Source organism: Zingiber officinale, chromosome 2B (genome assembly GCF_018446385.1).
Source record: "Zingiber officinale cultivar Zhangliang chromosome 2B, Zo_v1.1, whole genome shotgun sequence".
In the NCBI taxonomy this organism is placed as follows: Eukaryota; Viridiplantae; Streptophyta; class Magnoliopsida; order Zingiberales; family Zingiberaceae; genus Zingiber; species Zingiber officinale.
This window is the reverse complement of record NC_055989.1, coordinates 16,653,333-16,661,349: the sequence shown is the minus strand read 5'-3', so window position 1 is coordinate 16,661,349 and position 8,017 is coordinate 16,653,333.

The following is an 8,017-nucleotide window of genomic DNA, read 5'->3' as shown; positions in this document are numbered from 1 at the left end:
TATTCCTAAGTGTAATAAACCTAAAATCATATACTAAAGATTTTTAGATCACTATGTGCCAATTAGATTGACCCTAGAAAACTCCTCAAATGTGGTTGGCACATCCTAATCACCTTATGAATAATTTTTAATTTCATTTTCAAGGCTTGATTACACCTTGAAAATTTCTAAAATGTCACCTTTTGCCATGAGTAGGTTAACTACCTATCCAATTAAGGTTGGCACACCCTAAACAATCTAGCGTGAATGAATCACGCTCCTAGGAACCCAATACCTATTTGAGCTCATTGGGTTCACTAAATATTCACTAGGGATGACTTTCCTAACAACCCTCCTAATGACCCTCCTAAGCTTTAAAGCCTTGGTCATTTGGGACTCATCAAGATCAACTCTAGGGGTGACTCCCCTTGTGACCTTGGTGATAGTCTTCCTAGCCCTAGGTCTTGTTCCATAATCGAATGGAACATTATGATAAGCGGGCTTGACCACTTGAGACTTAGGTTTGTGACTCAAACCTCTCATATCCTTGGACTTTGATTTTTGACCCTTAGACCCTAGAGTTGACTTCTCCAAATTCTTAAGAGCCTTTTCTAAGGTGTCAAGTCTTGACTTCAAGACTTGATTTTCCTTCTTTAATACCTCAAGCTTTAATTTTCCATTTTTCTTTGAGGTATTCCTAGGCATATGTCTAGTTGTTTTGGGATTTCTATCTAGGTTTTCCTTAACCTTAGATGAGTTAACTCTAGGGTTGACATTTCTAGTATTGTCCTTATCTAAGCTAACATGTTTGACACCTAAGCACGTGTATCGGTTTCTATGATTCTCATGCTTATCATTATTGACAATTGCAATAAAACTACTAGCATGTGTCTTATTAGAATTGCAAGAATGTGCCTTAAAGGATACCTTAGGGTTTGCCTTAGCTCCCCCCATAGATGTGCTTGGTCTCTTGTCCTTGTGAGGTTGCCTCCCCCTTGGACATTGACTCCTATAATGTCCCCTTTGCTTGCATTGGAAGCACACCACGTGCTCCTTGCCCTTGCGTATCGGGACTCCGGCTTCCTTGACTTTTGGTGCCGGTGGAGTCTTCCTAATACTCTTTGGACATTTACTTTTGTAATGCCCATATTCCCTACACTCAAAGCACATTATATGTAATTTACTTGAAATTAAGTTGCTTGAGTTACCTAGGGTTGAGGATGGATATAAGCTCTCTCCTTCATCCCTTCCGGAGGTAGAAGCTTCTTCTTCTTGCTCCAGTCTTGAAGAAGAACTCTCCTCCTTTTCTTCCTTAGATGTTGAGTAGCCCTCAACTTCTAATTCCATACCTCCATGATGTGAGCTACTTGGCTCACTTGACTCCTCTTCATGACTTGAATTGGAGCTCTCCTCATGGAACTTAGCCAAGTTGTTCCATAACTCCTTGGCATTGTTGTATCTACCTATCTTACACAAGATATCATTAGGTAATGAAAATTCAAAGATTTTCGTTACCTCATCGTTGATTATGGATTGGTGGATTTGTTCCTTCGTCCACTTCTTCTTTTCGAGAGGTTCTCCTTCTTTATCCACCGGAGGAACAAAACCTACTTGTACACAATTCCAATTTACTAGGTTAGTCATAAGAAAATACTTCATTCTTACCTTCCAAAACGTGAAGTCATCGCGATCGTAGAAGGGTGGAATTGTGACGTCTTCTCCAAGTTGATCCATTCTCTAGCTCGTGCTCCCCCGGGTGTTAATCCGACGAAGAGCGACCTCGCTCTGATACCATTTGTTAGGACCTTCGGATAGCGGCTAGAGAGGGGGGTGTGAATAGCCGACCCAAAATGCACGTTTCTTCCTACAATTTGAGTTAGCGCAGCGGAAATAAAGAGTAGAAACGAAAATGGAGAAGATCAAACCTCAAACGCGACGATATAACGAGGTTCGGAGATGATACTCCTACTCCTCGGCGTGTCCGTAAGGTGGACGAATTCTATCAATCCGTCGGTGGATGAGACCCCGGAAAACCGGCTAATAAAAACTCCTTCTGGGTGGAGAAACCTCGCCACAATCTCTCTTGCAACAGCAATACTAGAGTACAAGAAATACAGCAAGAAGTCAAGAACAATATGTATGTAAAACACTAGTTTGCTTGCCTTCTCGTCGACTGTTGATGAAGCAGCAACTTCACGGATGCCAACCACAGCAGCAACTATTCAGTTGGAAACCCAGCCGAGGGAAGCTCACACGAAGCTTCAGTAATGGAGAGCTCAGCAAAGCTCAGATCGCAAGGAGGAAGAAGAAGAAGAAGATCCCTGTAGAGGCCCTCCACCTCGTTATATAACTTGAACCTGCGAAGAAGACAAAGAGAAAGCAGAAATCTAGCCGTTGTGACTCAACGGCTAGACCTGGACCGATCATGCTCCACCCTGATCGGTCCAGGGTGGATCTGATCGGTCAGGGGACCGATCAAGCCCTACGCTGATCGGTCCCCAGACCGATCCCAACTCTCACAGAGAGTTGGTTGCGATCCTTGATCGGTCTGTGGACCGATCAGGCCATAGGTGGATCGGTCCACGAGATCACCCTATAGGTCTCAATCATATCGCTTCCTGATCGGTCACTGACCGATCGATAACTTCAGAAAGTTACGTTTGGTTACTGATCGGTCGTATCACTGGATCGGTCGACAGACCAATCCAAACAGCCAAAGTATCACTGGATCGGTCAACAGACTGATCCAATGCCTCTGTTGGTTTTAGAGCTTCCCAGCCCTAAACCCTAACGTCTTCCTGGTCTAGAGAACGAGCTACCGAGCCCTCTCTGACCTAGTCCGGAGAACAATCTACCGAGCCCTCTCCGACTCCATCGTCCGGGTCAGAGAACGAGCTACCGAGCCCTCTAGTCTGGAGAACGAGCTGCCGAGCCCTCTCCGACTTCGTCCGGTCCAGAGAACGAGCTACCGAACCCTCTCTGACCTAGTCCGGAGAACGAGCTGCCGAGCCCTCTCCGACTTCGTCCGGTCCAGAGAACGAGCTACCGAGCCCTCTCCGACCTCCCATGCCAAGCTTCCATACTTAGACTTTTCCCCCGTGCCAAGCTCCCTGCTTGGACTTTTCCGTGCCAAGTCTCCATACTTGGACTTTTCCCGTGCCAAGCTCCCTGCTTGGACTTTTCCCGTGCCAAGCTCCCTGCTTGGACTTTTCCGTGCCAAGTCTCCATACTTGGACTTTTCCCGTGCCAAGCTCCTTGCTTGGACTTTTCCGTGCCAAGTCTCCATACTTGAACTTTTTCCGAATCAGGTCAACTCAAGTCGGGTCAACCAGATCAACCTTGACCAAAGGTTGCACCCACAATCCCCCCAAGTTCTCATTCTTGTCAAACATCAAAATACAACTTCTTTATTCTTGTCAAACATCAAAATATACCTCGAGTCAGGTCAACTCGAGTCGGGTCACCCAGGTCAACCTTGACCTAAGGTTGCACCAACAGTTAGATGTTATAAAACAAGCCCAGTGATATGAGTTTACGTTAACTAGCAATTCTATTTTACGTTGGCTTGGTCTAGTTAGTCGGACTTGCGCCTCCTTCGACTAGACTTGAGGGGGAGGCTTGTGATACGGATATGCTTTGATGGCTGATGGCAAAGTAGTAATTAGGAGAGGGAGGAGGGGCAATATTGTCATTCCACTGTGTAAGGTTTTAAGTTGAGTGGAAGGAGCTTTTCTGCTTCGTGCGTGCACCGCGCCGTCACGGCGTCTACCTCCTTCGCCGCCACCTTCGAACGCAGGCCACAACCCTCTTTCCCTCTCCTCCTCGCGACACCGTCAGACAGACCTGACGTCGGCGACTCCCTTTCCTCTCTCCTTCTCCTTTGTCGCTCGACACACAGTGAAGGCAGGAAGTCTTCTTCTCCCTCTCTCGCTGCCACCTTCGGGCAACACCTCGTCGGCGACGGCCACGACTCCCTTCTTCCTCCTTCTCCTCCCGACGACGACCACATCCCCCTTCCCTCACGTGAAGTTCCTCCCGACGACAGCCACAACCCATCCTTTCTCCCTCCTCCTCACAACACTGCTGCCGGAGAGACTATTCCTTCTTGCGACGCCACCGCCGGAGAGACCGGCCCCTACTCTCCTCCTCCACGCGACACCGCCACCGAACAGCCTTGCGACGCTGCCCTCCTCCTCCTCTGACGTCACTGTTTCCTCTCCCACTCGTGCATACCGTCGGCGACGCTAGCAACCGGCACTCATAGCCTTCGGCCGTTGCCCTTTGGACTGCCGAACCGCCAAACGCAGCCTCGCCAGCGGTCTCCTCCAGGACGCCGCAGCGCTGCCTCCCTTTTCGCCTCATCGTAGGCCACCTCCGGATCGTACGCCTGGTTGTAGGCCTTCGATGTGGGTCGAGCCTCCGGGCCCTCGCCGCCAATGGACTCCGATCGGATTATGCTCCATCTTTGTTGTGTTCCGGCTTTCGAGCTGAGGCTATATTCCGATCCTCGCATCGTGGTCCTATTTGGGTGTGCCTCGTTGTATCCTGGCCTGTGAGCCGCGGTTGTGTTTTAGTCTGTGATTTGTGTTTAGCCTCCTTGGTGTTATTATTTCCCGGCCTGTACGTTGATATTTTATCCTGGCCTGCGTGCTAGTGTCCTCTCTCGGCCTGCGTGCCGATCTTGTGTCCCGGCTTGCGTGCCGATCTTGTGACCCTGCCTACGTGCCGATCTTGTATCTCGGTCTACGTGCCGATCTCGTGTCCTGACCTGTGTGCCGATCTTGTGTCTCGTCTTGCGTGTCGATCTCGTGTCCTGACCTGCGTGTCGATCTTGTGTCCCGGCCTGCGTGCCGATCTTGTGTCCCGGCTTGCGTGCCGATCTCGTGTCATCATCTTCCGAATCCAGACCGCATTCGGCTCCGTGTCGCTAGACCCAGCTCCATATCCGGCTCCGAGTCACCTGCTCTTTCAGGTCGCGACAACTCGAACAGCGTCCCATCCGAGGGCGCCCCTTGGGGCAGGGTATGTTTTTCGTACTCGTCCCTCATTTATTTCATTATTATATTGTTAGTCTGTTACTCATATGTTTGTTGGATCCGCCTCGAGCTTCGAGGTACCAGGGACTGAGGGGACCTGGTCGCTGACCGCAGTTAGCATTGACCAGAGGACTTCTGAAGTCTTGGTCAACACGGAAACCGTCTAAGCACACCCTCCTCTGGGACATCGTGACTTGGTCAACATTCAATCCACCTCACCCGACGGTCCGTCTGACTCAGATTTCGGACGGGATCGGTATGCAATTAACACCATCTACACTTTACGCTTGTGCGTATCCACTACTGTTCTCTTTTCACTCACCGAAAATTATTCTGATTTGAGCGTCGAAGGACCTTGCCAGGGACCCCTTCCCTAGTCTTTGGTCACAACACTTGGTCAAATTGTCTAATTGTGTGCAGAATCAGGAAAAAATTTCATTCTAAGCTAAAGAAGTCTTCCACTTATCAATAAACTTTTCACTAAAGTCAACGTACCATTTTTCTAATCTTCAGATAGGATCAATAACTATTAGGGTGCGTTTGGTTCAAGTCATCATGTATAACCTTGGTTATGTGATTACCAGGTAATCACATAACCAAGGTTATGGGGAATAAAACATAACCAAATGTTGTTTGGTTCAACTTAGGTAATGCAACAAAAACTTGTTTGTTTGAAGATTTTAATGAATACCCTAGTTTAATATTTTACTGTATTACCCTCAGTTACACAACCAACTATACATAATAATAATAATAATAATATTATTATTATTATTATTATTATTATTTATTAATGTTTTTTTACTTTTCTTTTTCCTGTATATTTTTTTTACTTTTTTTATGTGTTTTTTTATTTTTAATGTTTTTTATTTTTTATATTATTTATATATATTTTTTTTATTATTTTACATTTTTAAATTTTAATTTTTATTTATATATTTTATTTTAAAATTTTTTTATTTTTATAAATTTTTTTTTAAAAAAAAAAATTTAAAATTTTTTATTTTTAAAATTTATATTTTTTAATTTTTTTTTATTTTTTAAAATTATTCATTTAAAAAAAAATTAAATTTTTAAATTTTTTTAAACAAATTTTTTTTTTTTTACATTTTTTTATATTTTTTTTACATTTTTCTCTTTTTTTCATATTTTTTCTTATCGGAGGGTATTTTTGGTAAAAAAAATTCGTTAACCCCGGAATCAAGAAAAACCTTAGTTTTATGAGGTTTTCCGATTCCAGACTACATGACCCTTTTGCTGACGTGTCGGGCATAGAACATTACTCGGGAATCATCGAATACCTAAACCAAACAAGGTTTTTGTTGCTAACTTTGGATGGATAACCAAGGTTATCAAGAATAACCCCGAACCAAACGCACCCTTAGAGGAAGCTAGATTTCTAAATCAATACAAAAGTCATATTTGATATGGGCTCATGGGCTCATTTGATATGTTAAGGATATTGCCACTGGAAGTGGGCCTAAAGTAAAATAGAAATATAAGTAATAGATGAAAATTTTCACATCTTTTTAGTAAAAAAATAAAATAATTCAAATCAGATCTACTATTTTTAATTCCTTCTTTCATTTTACATTTCGTTTCATTTCCTCTATCTACCACTATAATCAAGATACAATTGTCAAATTATCTCAGAATAGTCGAGCAATTAGCGTATAAGATATTATCAATTTAAAATATAAAATTTAAATTTCGGCATAATTAAGATAATATTTCCTTTATTCTTTCATAGAGTTAATAGTTATCTATAATTTAACACTTTTATATTAGTTTAGGATGAATTAGCGGAAACGCAAGGGAGGAACACAATAACCTTTGACCAATGACATAAATTGTCGAAATAAATAAGAATTAGGTAAAATCAGAAGAATTATTTTCTCACACATCTATTCAAATTTCTAATTTATCTCTCAGCCATGGTATCATTTAAACATTTATAATTTACATCTCAGCCTTTCACGGTCAGGAGAGGTCTGTGGTCACAAAGCTAAGCATGTAATTATTATAGTATCATGTACAGTAAATGCCACGTGGATACGACGTGTTATGGATCCACGGTGGCGGAAGCAGATATACGTGGGCCCCGGAAGCTACATCATTGATATGTGTGCCGTGCCCATAGCTTAGCTGACTTCGTGTGCACGTGAAGCGTCCTCCTCTTTCAGATTTTAAAATAAAAACATTTATGAAAAATAATTAAGACAACAACAATTGTCCTCCTCTTTTACTATTTTGTAATAATAAAATAAAAAAGAAATTCCTTTTTAATGCATATTCACTCCATTAAAAATAATTATTCTATTAATACGACGGTGCGGTGCGGTGCGGTGCGACTGCGACGCATAGCAACCGCCCCAACTAATTTGAGCACCTGGAAGCCCGGATTAGCATGGTCATTAGCCAACCTCCACCTAATTATACCCGTATAATCGTTAATCACAGCCAATAAACTCGTACCGAATAGCGCCGCCGCTCTTGGCACTCGGCTTGGCTCGGCTTCCGTTAACTAAACCGGTACCATCCCACTAACGCCTGCCGCGGACCAGTTCTCACGCAGCCCGCGTGAACGGGACCGGCAAAATGACGCGTCCTTCTTTTGCCGAACGATTTACGAGGCGGAGGAGCCCAAAGCGAGGCCCACTTTCTTGCCAATGAGAAGCAGGTACGTACGGCGCGTAGGCCGAGAAAGAGTACGGGAAAGCCTTCCCCCTTCACAGTTTCTGGCCTTTGATTTAATCCGGTCCATGGCCACTAACGACGGGTGAAATTCTAACCCGGGGTAACTTCTGGGTTGGGTCGGGTTGGGTAGGAAGTGGGACCAGGTCCGTGATTTGCAATGATGCGGGGCCCACACTGGCTTAAGCCAGACCAGCCAGGGCGGAAGAGCTGCCGGCCAAGGGAGAGGCAGGCGTGGGACCCGCCCCTCGCTGGGCGTAGGCCCCGCCGGCTGCAGCTGCTGGGCCTGCCTCGGGGCCGCCACCAAC